The sequence below is a fragment of the Ranitomeya variabilis genome, chromosome 1 (assembly GCF_051348905.1).
Source record: "Ranitomeya variabilis isolate aRanVar5 chromosome 1, aRanVar5.hap1, whole genome shotgun sequence".
Classification (NCBI taxonomy): domain Eukaryota; kingdom Metazoa; phylum Chordata; class Amphibia; order Anura; family Dendrobatidae; genus Ranitomeya; species Ranitomeya variabilis.
Window position 1 is genome coordinate 595,948,389 of NC_135232.1, and position 14,243 is coordinate 595,962,631.

Sequence of the window (14,243 nt, forward strand, 5' to 3'; positions counted from 1 at the left end):
AGGAACCTTCTGACAACCTAGCGATGCTGTGACTCCTGGACTCTTCTACGTTCAGCTCTTCTATATCTTCTGGATTATGCTACATTCACTAAGTGAGTCTCCTGACAAAAAACAGTTCTGCTACATCACTGGTCTCTGCTACATTTTCAAATAGGTCAATCTCATAAGTCCAAAAAACAAGAAGTGATAGGCAGTTCAAAATTCATAAATCAAATCAATCAGGTAAGGGGGTCACCCCAGGTGACAAGAAGTGAATCCAAACAAAATTAGAATTAAACAATGTATTTAACAAAATTTTAAAATGATTTAAAAAGACGGCAAAAAATAGGCCTTCAAAAAGGGAGGGGAAACACTGCAGATGATTGCTAGAAGATGTAAGGAAAAGGCGGGGAGGCAAAAGAAGTAGAAGTATAGGGATCCCGATATTCATACAATGCTATTCCAATGCAAGTAGGAAGCCAACAAAATAAAAAAGGAATAGAAACATACTGGCACTATCAATGGATCAGTCTTATTTAATGATATACATCAGTGCAGTCCATTCATAGGCTCTGCAGTGTACATATGAAGAAGGGCATCACAGCAGGGAATTCAGTATTGAACCTGTGGCTTCATCCCATATCCTTAACCCAAAACTATATTGGACTAAATGTCCATGGTTTACCTACCGAAGAAGAGTCACAAGGCAGAGTGCTGAGTTCCCCTCACACCTGATGGGTGCTGTTTCGCTAATAGCTTCTTCCTGGGGAGTTGATTTATCTTCAGGTAGGTGTCTCCTGTAACTTCCACCTCTGCTATTTAGTTGGGCTCTGCTACAGTAACCTACTTTGTTCCATCACTTCATCCAGCAGATTCTCTGTGGTGTTTGTGCATAATGACACGTCCACGCTCCCCGGGGTGCACATGCGCTGTACCGGTCATGTTCAATGGCTACCGCTCTGGTCATGTGACCGATTACCTGGGTTATATAAGGTACTGTTAGGATAACTGTACACCATCCTCCATGAAGAAGCAGAACATTTAAACACGTGAAACGCGTGTCAACACTGGTATGTCATGCATTACTATGTAATTAGCTATTATGCAGCTATGGTCACTGTCCATTTTTTTGTATTCACCCTCGTGTTTGCAATCTCATTACTGTTATGTGGACTGTGATATAGATATCAGCATGATATGTTGCTCTGGACGCTTGGCCAGCAATGTACGGTCTTTGTCATTTTACCATTATGGCTTATGTCTTTTTATAACTTTGCATGCTAATAGAATTTCATAGATTTGTAAGCTATCAAAACTCAATTTTGTGCCATCACTACTTTGATTCTCTTGAGAAGGTCAGGTCTCCACTCTGCTACATCTTTGAGACTGCTTCAGTAGATTTCTTACACTGAGTCTCCAGCCTTTACAGCCTCAATTCTTCCAGTTGTCATTCAGTTTTCATTCCTCCAACTGCCATTCCGCTTCTACAGACTCTTCAGTTCTCTCAGATATCATCCAGCCTCTAAAGTCTCCATTGCTTTAATTTGTTTATGCCTCTCCATCAGTAGCATCAGTCTGTGGTGCGGAATCCTGTCTGCTCATCCGGACCAAAGGCTTCAAGGATCCACCTCACCAGGGAAATAATAGAATGAGGGCTCCTCAAAAATGGTTTAGTGGAGAGAACCACTCTTAGAATCAAGAGGAGGTTCCCCTGGGCTATATTGTGAGACCTTATAGCCAAGTAGGTGCAGCTAACACTAAAGGTTAAGATGCCATCTAGATTTGCGAGCAAACAGAATACCCCGATGTGCAATAGAAGCTTATAATATACTAAAGGAAGGAGATTTGCCTCCTTTTCTGAGTGTGTAAGAGTGGGTTGCTATCAAGAAAGGCGACTGTGGCAAAAGATGCTTCAAGAAGAGTGGCGAGAGTTAAGAGTGCCAGTGGAGTGTCTGATGGGTGCAATGCATGAAAGGCACCAGAGTTGAGAGCAGGGCTGGATGAGGTGGTTGGCCCGGGGCCCATTTTGAAGGGAGGCCCATTTTTCAAGGTGTTGCAATATGTAATGCAAAAGCACAAAATGAAACGAACGCAAGCTTATTTACAAAAAATTTACGCAGAGTAATTGAGGTAAAATCATTCATTTTTTACAATCCAGGCACTTTCCTAGATTTTCGTGCTGCAAAATCACTAATGATGTCACTAAAGTCCAATTCACGCAGTAGATCTGACTCGATGCTCATGATAGCCAAATTTACAAGTCGTTCCTGCTTCATGGATGTCCTTAATCGGTTTTCAACTAATTTGAGTTTTGAGAAGGAGCACTTACCACTACAGTTTGTTACCATCAAATTATTATTTGGGTCCTTTAACTTAATACTTTGTTGCGCCACCTTTTGCTGCGCTTACAGCTACAAGTCGCTTGGAGTATGTCTCTATCAGTTTTGTACATCGAGAGACTGAAATTCTTGCCCATTTTTCCTAGGCAAACTGCTCGAGCTCAGTGAGGTTTGATGGAGATCATTTGTGAACAGCAGTTTTCAGCTCTTTCTAGAGATTCTCGATTGGATTGAGGTCTGGACTTTGACTTGGCCATTCTAACACCTGGATACGTTTATTTGTGAACCATTCCATTGTAGATTTTGCTTTATATTTGGGATCATTGTCTTGTTGGAAGACAAATCTCCGTCCAAGTCTCAGGTCTTTCGCAGACTCCAACAGGTTTTCTTCAAGAATGGTCCTGTATTTGGCTCCATCCATCTTCCCATCAATTTTAACCATCTTCCCTGTCCCTGATGAAGAAAAGCAGGCCCAAACCATGTTGCCACCACCATGTTTGACAGTGGGGATGGTGTGTTCAGGGTGATGAGCTGTGTTGCCTTTAAGCCAAACATATCGTTTGGTATTGTTGCCAAAAAGTTCGATTTTGGTTTCATCTGACCAGAGCACCTTCTTCCACATGTTTGGTGTGTCTCCGAGGTGGCTTGTTGCAAACTTTAAATGACACTTTTTATGGATATGTTTGAGAAATGGTTTTCTTCTTGCCACTCTTCCATAAAGGCCAGATTTGTGCAGTGTACGACAGATTGTTGTCCTATGGACAGACTGTCCCACCTCAGCTGTAGATCTCTGCAGTTCATCCAGAGTGATCACGGGCCTCTTGGCTGCATCTCTGATCAGTCTTCTCCTTGTTTGAGATGAAAGTTTAGAGGGACGGCCGTGTCTTGGTAGATTTGCAGTGGTATGATACTCCTTCCATTTCAATATGATCGCTTGCACAGTGCTCCTTGGGATGTTTAAAGTTTTTGAAATCATTTTGTATCCAAATCCTGCTTTAAACTTCTCCACAACAGTATCATGGACCTGCCTGTTGTGTTCCTTAGTCTTCATGATGCTCTCTGTGCTTCAAACAGAACCCTGAGACTATCACAGAGCAGGTGCATTTATACGGAGACTTGATTACACACAGGTGGATTATATTTATCATCATTAGGCATTTAGGACAACATTGGATCATTCAGAGATCCACAATGAACTTCTGGAGTGAGTTTGCTGCACTGAAAGTAAAGGGGCCGAATAATATTGCACGCCCCACTTTTCAGTTTTTGAATTTCCACAAAATTTTAAAATAACCAATAAATTTCATTCAACTTCACTATTGTGTTCCACTTGTTGTTGATTCTTCACCAAAAATTTACATTTGGTATCTTTTTGTTTGAAGCATGATATGTGAGAAAAGGTTGAAAAGTTCCTTGGGGCCGAATACTTTCGCAAAGCACTGTACATACAGTATACACAGACACACTGTAATGCAGGATATAGTGTGGACCTGTATATACAGTATGGTACTGTGTAGGACAGGAGCTGCAAGAAAGATACACAGATAGACAGACACACACAGACAAACAGAGATCATACTCACCCACCGCGACACTGAAGACTGAACCACTTCACCTCTGGATCTTCAGTGACTGAAGATCCAGAGTGAAGTCCTGCCACGCTCCGCAGTGGAGAAACCTCTTCTTGCGCCAACATCGTGGCTCTGCCTCCTTCCCCGGAGGTAGCTGAACAAACTCTCATCTGATCTAATCCGAGGGAGCGATCATATAGCTGAATAGGTAGCGCCTAGAAGCTTCTGTTGGGATCGGAGAAGGCTGCTGCATGCCATAAGCTAAGCATTAGGTACAGGGAGGGTACTAAAGAAGTCTGGCTAGGCTAGCCAGGTCAGTGGATGCTGACGCAGGTCAGGTGCCATGATTCTGCCGCTCTGCGCCAGACACTGAGATGTAGGACCGTAGCCAGGTCCCTACACTTTCAATAGTTTCTCTTTTGTTAAATGTTTATTCTCATTGGAAACGGTTCACAGCAAAGAGACATGTATTTTACATGTTTTGAGATATTTATCCCTATATTGGTGGGAGGCCCCCGCTTGGTGGGTGGCCTGTCATGATCTCTGCAGGCAGAGATCATAGCAAGCCTATAGAGGGACAAGCTCTCGGAAGATGGAACTATACTGACCATGAACTAAGCCTGCCGCGCAACTAGAAATAGCCAGGTAGCATTTCCTATTTATCGCTAGATGCCCAGCTCTGGCCTAAGACCTAAATAGCTAGCAGAGGGAAATATAAGACCTGGCTCACCTCTAGAGAAATATTCCAAAGAAGACAGTAGCCCCCCACATATAATGACGGTGAGTTCAGATGAAACAACAAACGCAGCAGGAAAATAGTCTTAGCAAATTTGAGGTCCGCTTACTAGATAGCAGAAGACAGATAGTATACTTTCATGGTCAGCAGAAAAACACTAACAAAACACCATCCAGAGATTACCTTAAACTCTGGCATTAACTCATAACGCCAGAGTAGCAATCCCTGATCAACGAGAGCTTTCCAGACACAGTAACAAAACTTCAGCTGTGAACTGGAACAAATAGGCAAAACAAAACATGGACAAAAGTCCAACTTATCTAGTAGTTGTCTAGAAGCAGGAACAAGCACTGAGAGGCATCAGATAACATTGTTGACCGGCAAGAAACCACCAGAGAAATGAGCTTAAATAGCGACACCCACTACTGATGGAATCAGGTGAAACAGGAAAGAGGATGACAAGTCCAATTCCACAAGCGGCCACCGGGGGAGCCCAGAATCCAAATTCACAACAGTACCCCCCCCTCAAGGAGGGGGCACCGAACCCTCACCAGATCCACCAGGGCGACCAGGATGAGCCCTATGGAAGGCACGAACAAGATCAGAAGCATGAACATCAGATGCATTGACCCAAGAATTATCCTCCTGGCCGTAACCCTTCCAGTTGACCAGATACTGGAGTTTCCGTCTGGAAACACGAGAGTCCAAAATTTTCTCCACAACGTACTCCAACTCACCCTCAACCAACACCGGAGCAGGAGGCTCAACTGAAGGTACAACAGGTACCTCATACCTGCGCAATAACGACCGATGAAAAACGTTATGAATGGAAAAGGACGCAGGGAGGTCCAAACGGAAAGAAACAGGATTAAGAATCTCCAATATTCTATAAGGGCCGATGAACCGAGGTTTAAACTTAGGAGAAGAGACCCTCATAGGGACAAAACGAGAAGACAACCACACTAAATCTCCAACACAAAGCCGAGAACCAACACGACGATGACGGTTGGCAAAACGCTGAGTCTTCTCCTGGGACAACTTCAAATTGTCCATAACCTGCCCCCAGATGTGATGCAATCTCTCCACCACCGCATCCACTCCAGGACAATCCGAGGATTCCACCTGACCGGAGGAAAATCGAGGGTGAAACCCCGAATTACAGAAAAACGGGGACACCAAGGTGGAAGAACTGGCCCGATTATTGAGGGCGAACTCTGCCAATGGCAAAAAAGCAACCCAATCATCCTGGTCAGCAGAGACAAAACACCTCAGATAAGTCTCAAGGGTCTGATTAGTCCGCTCGGTCTGGCCATTAGTCTGAGGGTGAAAAGCAGATGAAAAAGACAAATCTATGCCCATCCTAGCACAGAATGCCCGCCAAAATCTAGACACAAATTGGGTACCTCTGTCAGAAACAATATTCTCAGGAATACCGTGCAATCGGACAACATTCTGAAAAAACAGAGGAACCAACTCAGAAGAAGAAGGCAACTTGGGCAGAGGAACCAAATGGACCATTTTAGAGAAACGGTCACAGACCACCCAGATGACAGACATCTTCTGGGAAACAGGCAGATCTGAAATAAAATCCATCGAGATGTGTGTCCAAGGCCTCTTAGGAATAGGCAAGGGCAACAGCAGTCCGCTAGCCCGAGAACTACAAGACTTGGCCCGAGCACAAACGTCACATGACTGCACAAAGACTCGCACATCTCGTGACAGAGAAGGCCACCAGAAGGATCTTGCCACCAAATCCCTGGTACCAAAAATTCCGGGATGACCTGCCAATGCAGAAGAATGTACCTCAGAGATGACTCTGCTGGTCCAATCATCCGGAACAAACAGTCTATCAGGCGGACAACGATCCGGTCTATCCGCCTGAAACTCTTGCAAGGACCGCCGCAGATCAGGAGAAACGGCCGACAAAATTACTCCCTCCCTAAGGATACCTGTGGGTTCAGAATTACCAGGAGAGTCCGGGTCAAAACTCCTAGAAAGGGCATCTGCCTTAACATTCTTAGAACCCGGTAGGTATGACACCACAAAATTAAAGCGAGAAAAAAAATAAAGACCAGCGCGCCTGTCTAGGATTCAGGCGTCTGGCAGTCTCAAGATAAATCAAATTTTTGTGGTCAGTCAATACCACCACCTGATGCCTAGCCCCCTCGAGCCAATGGCGCCACTCCTCAAACGCCCACTTCATGGCCAAAAGCTCCCGATTCCCAACATCATAATTCCGCTCTGCGGGCGAAAATTTGCGAGAAAAGAAGGCACAAGGCCTAATGACGGAGCAGTCGGAACCTTTTTGCGACAACACTGCCCCAGCTCCGATCTCCGAAGCGTCAACCTCAACCTGAAAAGGCAGATTCACATCAGGCTGACGCAACACAGGGGCAGAGGCAAAACGGCGCTTAAGCTCCTGAAAGGCCTTTACAGCATGAGGGGACCAATTAGCAACATCAGCGCCTTGTCTGGTCAAATCAGTCAGTGGTTTAACGACATCCGAAAAACCAGCAATAAATCGGCGGTAAAAGTTGGCAAAGCCCAAAAATCTCTGAAGACCCTTAAGAGAGGAGGGCTGAGTCCAGTCACAAATAGCTTGCACCTTGACGGGATCCATCTCAATGGAAGAGGGAGAAAAAATATACCCCAAAAAGGAAATTTTATGGACCCCAAAAACGCACTTAGACCCCTTCACACATAAAGAATTAGACCGCAGAACCTGAAAAACTCTCCTGACCTGCTGGACATGAGAGTCCCAGTCATCAGAAAAAATCAGAATATCATCCAGATATATTATCATAAATTTATCCAGAAAATCGCGGAAAATATCATGCATAAAAGACTGGAAAACTGAAGGGGCATTAGAAAGACCAAAAGGCATGACCAAATACTCAAAGTGGCCCTCGGGCGTATTAAATGCGGTCTTCCACTCATCCCCCTGCCTGATCCGCACCAAATTATACGCCCCACGAAGATCAATTTTAGAGAACCACTTAGCACCCTCTATACGAGCAAACAAATCAGTAAGCAATGGCAATGGGTATTGATACTTAACAGTGATCTTATTCAGAAGCCGATAATCAATACATGGTCTCAAAGAGCCGTCTTTTTTTGAGACAAAGAAAAACCCAGCTCCCAAGGGAGAAGAAGATGGACGAATATGTCCCTTTTCCAAAGACTCCTTTATATATTCCCGCATAGCAGCATGTTCCGGCACAGACAAATTAAACAAACGACCCTTTGGATATTTACAACCCGGTATCAAATCTATGGCACAATCGCACTCACGGTGCGGAGGTAACGACCCAAGCTTGGGTTCGTCAAAGACGTCTTGATAATCAGAGAGGAACTCAGGGACTTCAGAGGGAATGGACGACGAAATAGAAACCAAAGGTACGTCCCCATGAATACCCTTACATCCCCAGCTCAACACAGACATTGCTCTCCAGTCCAAGACTGGGTTGTGAGACTGCAACCATGGCAATCCCAGTACCAAATCGTCATGTAAATTATACAGCACCAGGAAACGAATAGTCTCCTGGTGATCCGGATTGATACGCATGGTTACTTGTGTCCAGTATTGTGGTTTATTATTAGCCAATGGGGTGGAGTCAATCCCCTTCAGAGGAATAAGAGTCTCCAAAGGCTCTAAATCAAAACCACAACGATTGGCAAAGGACCAATCCATAAGACTCAGAGCGGCGCCAGAGTCAACATAGGCGTCCGTGGCAATGGATGATAAAGAGCAAATCAGGGTTACAGACAAAATAAACTTAGACTGAATGGTGCCAATGGAAACAGACTTATCAAGCTTCTTTGTACGCCTAGAGCATGCCGATATAACATGAGTAGAATCCCCACAATAGAAACACAATCCATTCTTCCGTCTAAAATTCTGTCGCTCGCTCCTGGACAGAATTCTATCACACTGCATACTTTCTGGCGTCTTTTCCATAGACACCGCCAGATGGTGCACCGGTTTGCGCTCCCGCAGACGCCTATCAATCTGAATAGCCATTGTCATGGACTCATTCAGACCTGCAGGCAAAGGGAACCCCACCATAACATCCTTAACGGCATCAGAGAGACCTTCTCTGAAAGTTGCCGCCAAGGCGCACTCATTCCACTGAGTAAGCACAGACCATTTACGGAATTTTTGGCAGAAAACTTCAGCTTCGTCTTGCCCCTGAGATAGTGCCATCAAAGTTTTTTCTGCCTGAAGTTCCAAATGAGGTTCCTCATAAAGCAAGCCCAAGGCCAGAAAAAACGCATCCACATCGCGTAACGCAGGATCCCCTGCTGGCAATGAGAAGGCCCAATCTTGAGGGTCACCCCTGAGCAAGGAAATCACAATCCTAACCTGCTGAGCAGGGTCTCCAGCTGAACGAGACTTCAGGGACAAATAAAGCTTACAATTATTTCGGAAATTCTGGAAGCTAGCTCTATTCCCTGTGAAGAACTCCGGCAAAGGAATTCTCGGCTCAGATACCGGAGCATGTACCACAAAATCTTGTAAATTTTGTACTTTCGTGATGAGATTATTCAAACCCGCAGTTACACTCTGGAGATCCATTATTGTCAGGTGCACACAGAGCATACAGAGATTAGGAGGAGAGAGAGAAAAAAGACTGCAGCAAGGCAGACTGGAGGAGAAAAAAAAAAAAAAAAAAATTCCAGCAGACTTCTTATAACTCCCTTTCTCAACCTGGGTCTTTAACACTTTATTGGCCGGTCAAACTGTCATGATCTCTGCAGGCAGAGATCATAGCAAGCCTATAGAGGGACAAGCTCTCGGAAGATGGAACTATACTGACCATGAACTAAGCCTGCCGCGCAACTAGAAATAGCCAGGTAGCATTTCCTATTTATCGCTAGATGCCCAGCTCTGGCCTAAGACCTAAATAGCTAGCAGAGGGAAATATAAGACCTGGCTCACCTCTAGAGAAATATTCCAAAGAAGACAGTAGCCCCCCACATATAATGACGGTGAGTTCAGATGAAACAACAAACGCAGCAGGAAAATAGTCTTAGCAAATTTGAGGTCCGCTTACTAGATAGCAGAAGACAGATAGTATACTTTCATGGTCAGCAGAAAAACACTAACAAAACACCATCCAGAGATTACCTTAAACTCTGGCATTAACTCATAACGCCAGAGTAGCAATCCCTGATCAACGAGAGCTTTCCAGACACAGTAACAAAACTTCAGCTGTGAACTGGAACAAATAGGCAAAACAAAACATGGACAAAAGTCCAACTTATCTAGTAGTTGTCTAGAAGCAGGAACAAGCACTGAGAGGCATCAGATAACATTGTTGACCGGCAAGAAACCACCAGAGAAATGAGCTTAAATAGCGACACCCACTACTGATGGAATCAGGTGAAACAGGAAAGAGGATGACAAGTCCAATTCCACAAGCGGCCACCGGGGGAGCCCAGAATCCAAATTCACAACAGTGGCCCAGGGCCTGGGCCCCTTCAGCCCCCCCTTAATCCGGGCCTGGTTGAGAGCATGGCTACTCTAGAGAGAGATAGGAAGAAATAGGAAGCTCAAGGGAGTCCTAATTCTTTGGAGCAGAATTATTGGACAAACGTCAAACTTTCACATTTTGCTTAGTAATATTGTATACTGTGCCCTATGAAAAGTTAGCAAAGACTTTTAAGAAGATATCTGCTCTTCTGTGTTTACTCCACTGCCAAATCCCAAGTAATAGACTTACGGTAATGTCAATTGGCGTTTGCTTTGATATCTTAGGAACTTCAGGGTATGCCAAAGCTTATGGGGATCACAGTAGAAAGTTGCCATGGTCAATTGGGGAAGTCATGGTTTTGGGTTCATGGGACCAGGTTCATCTCATGCCACCACAGTTGGGATTGTTTTCTACTGGTGGGATCTTTTTGTTTGGTAGCTTCTTTCACTTGCCACTGGGATTACTGGTTAGAAGTTATACCAAGATTAAAGTCGCGTGTGGACAGAAGATACTGAGGCCATAACTGGTCCACTAAAAAAAATTGATGATCGCTGTAGATGGGTCTTCTATGATTTCTACTATCTTTTCTCTCCTACTTGGATGGCTTTGTTACACCATTAAATATCCACACATACTGTACTTGAACAGAGAAATTACTGTATAACAGAGCCAAATCCTAATAAATAAAGCTGGCAAAGTAGAAAATTCCAACAACGTCAGACCTTATATAGCATTCTCAGGGATAAAACAGAAGATTATTGTGAAGAAGGCAGCTGGTTTCTCATTGTAAGTCAGTAGTTTGCTTGAGAACAGTTAACTCATGGTATTACAGGGCTGATGAAGGGAGGGTGACCCCTTTTGCCCTATCTCTGTCATGCCCAGCTATGGTGCTCACTGGAAAAGTGTGATAGCAATGGATCTAATAAAGGTCTATATGTGAATATACATGTGTAAAATGTATATACTTATAATGTGTCTATATATGTGTGTAATGTGTATATGCAACCTGAATTCTCAAAAAAAGTTGGGACGTAATGTAAAGAAAACAGTAACACAATGATTTCTAAAACTGTTCTCAACATATTTTATTCAAAACAGAACATAGAACACAGATCAGAAGGTGAACGTTGGACATTGTTCCATTTCATTATCAAAATTAAATTTAGAAATTTAGAAATTGATGACAGAAACACATCTCAAAAAAGTTTGGGATAAGGATATCGAAAGGCTGAAAAAGTAAATGGTAGTAATGAAAAAGTAGTTCAACTAAGTCACATAACTATATAAAAAGAGCATGTGAGAGGGCAGAGTCTCTCAGAAACAAAGATGGTCAGAGGTCACCAATCTGTGAACAACTGCGCCTAAAAATTGTGGGACAATTTCAGAAATATGTTTGTCAGCATAAAGTTGAAAACACGTTGCATATCCCACCATATACAGGACATAGTATCGTAAAAAGATTCAGAAATTCTAGAGAAATCCATATGCACAAGAGACAAGACTGAAGGTCAATATTTGATGTCCCCGAGATCTATGGTCGCTCAATAGGCATAGCGTTAAGAACAGGCATATTTTGGCCTTGCAAATAACTGCATGGGATTAGGAGTAGCTCCAGAAATTATTGTCTCTGAAAACGTTTCGCTTTGGAATTTACAAATGCAAGTTAAAGCTGTATCATGCAAAAAACAAACTATATACAGTATCAGCACAACCCAGTAAGGTTGCCGTCTTTTCTGGGCCTAAGCTCATTTATAATGGATGGAGGCAAGATGGAAAACTCTTCTGTGATAGGATAAGTAAAAATGTGACATTCTTGGGGGAGACAAAGGATGTTGTGTGCTGCGTGCTCAAGAGGAGAACGACCATCAAGCTTGTTCAAAAGCCATGAGAAGCCAGATCCCAGCCAACTCCTCTCACCTGGCATGGCCGGAGGCCGGTATAACAATGGGTTGGAGGGAGGGGAGGTTATCAGCTAGACAGGTGTGGGCACTACTTTGGGGGATTTATAGGAACTTGAAGGGGAGGGGTCAAGCATTATTCCCGCTCTCAGGGGTCAGGAACAGTCCCCCTGTATACTCCCAGACCTCACCTCATGATGGTCTCCATAGCCGAGTCTCACCCACCTAGCTGGCTTGAGGCGCAGGTTGCATGCATCATCGGCGGGGTGTAGTAGGGACGGTGGCGGGGTCATCGCTGCCAGGGCGGCGTTCCCATCAGTCTATGCATCCAACTAGTCTGTTGCCCGACAAAGCTCACCGGACTCAGCGCCTGTGCAAGAGCCCCTCCGTGGACACTCCAGGCCAGTTGCTTGGAAGGAAGCTTGTGAGTAAGCCCCGGCCTGAGAGGAATCCATCCAGGAGTCCAGCAGCAGTTAGCAGGCCTGAGCCCATGGGACCAGTGACGTCATAATGGGTTGCCATGGCGATGCTCCTGTTGACTGGCCCGCCCCTTCCTCTCTTGATGTCAGCTGGATGTCCAGCAAATGGGCAGTAGTTATCTCCTAGGGGTTACTGGCCCATATGGGGAGCCCTTATACAGTTTCCCCATTCTTAATGCTGGTTCCTGTCAGCGTTCCGCAGAGGGTATATCAGACGGTGGGCTGTTCACTGTGGAGTCATCTGCCCAGCTGCAGCTTACTGATCCATCTCAGACTTTTAATTGGTCCTCTCCAGTGTGGTACGGCCTTCTAGGGCTCAGGCGACCGGGTCCATCTCATCCCCAGTGTTCGAAGCTCAGGCAGCCGAGGGTCCAGCAGGAAGACTTGAAGAGGAGGATGGGCGCTTGGATTTGGGATTTTCAGCTGGAGGGATCACAGTTGCTTCGCAGCCCAGTGAGTATTATTCTTTTTTGTGTCTGTTTCCTCCTATTTTTATGTCTTCAGGAGTAGTGGGTTAGAGATTTATGGATTCATTTGGAAGGGGGCAGGGCAACTCCAGGAAACTTAGCCGTGTGGGTCAGTCCTCAAGCTAGCTGGCAGAGTGGGTTGCCTAGTGGGACCATAGTTTTGAGTAGAGTTTCTGACCCAGTGTCGGTGTCAGTGCAGACCAAAAAGAAGGAGTGTAGGATTCATCTTGTCGATAGGGTGCATAGGGATGTTTACCTTTGTTTCAAAGGTCCCCTGAGAGAACAAGTAAGGGAAAAAATTAGGATTGACAAATACTTTGAAATTTTTTGCCTTTTGCCATTGAAAAAATTTAATCTAGATAAAAATAAAAAGGAAGATAACAAGAAGGAGGAGAAGCTGAGATGGTGCTTGATTACTCAAACATTTGTTAACTGGTTTTAGGCATTTGCCATTTTGGCTAGTGTTATAGGTGAAAAAGATCCGGAGAACTGTTCTCCCCTATTCTGCTATAAAGACTCCATTGGTGAGGCCCATAACATTTATGGGGGACAAGCGTGGCTCTGCTATTATGCACAGTTCTGTCAACAGAAAGCTACTCGTTCGTCCATACTGTGGGATCAAAAGGACATCGGACTTTGGTCATGGGTGATGACTCCTACAAGATACAGTTATTCCTTTCACGGGGGGGCGGTGTTGCCAGCCAGTCCGTTAATCAGTCAGAAACGCAAGGGACCAGAGGCCAGTCAGGGTAGCTGGGACTACAAAAGCTGGGTTTATGGTGGCAATTCAATGAAACCAGTGTAAATTTGAGGCTAGCTGCAAATTCAAGCATATTTGCTCGCATTGCAGTGGTTCATCCCACAGTGCAAAGTCAGTTACCAATAGCCATGGGGGAGACACTGGTGAAACTAACTATGATGCTCCCTTATCCAAATAGATTTCTCGATTGGGGAAAAGGCTGTGTTGTTGTTATCTGGTTTTGTGGTTTTAAGATTCTTCCTCCTTCATTTCAAATTCCACATGTTCTTAAGAATCTTAAATCGGCAGACCAGTATGAGGCGGCGGTTTCTGAAAAGTTGGGAAAAGAAGTTGCTTTGGGGCATATGTCTGGGCCATTTAAGGAACCACCTTTTGCTGATCTTGTGATATCTCCATTGGGGATTGAACCTAAGAAAGAGTCAAATAGGTTTCGGCTCATTCACTATCTTTCTTATCCTCTGGGGATGTGAGTAAATGACGGGATTGATCCGGAGCTTGGTTCCGTGGTTTATCCTTCATTTGATGAAGAAGCGTGTTGAG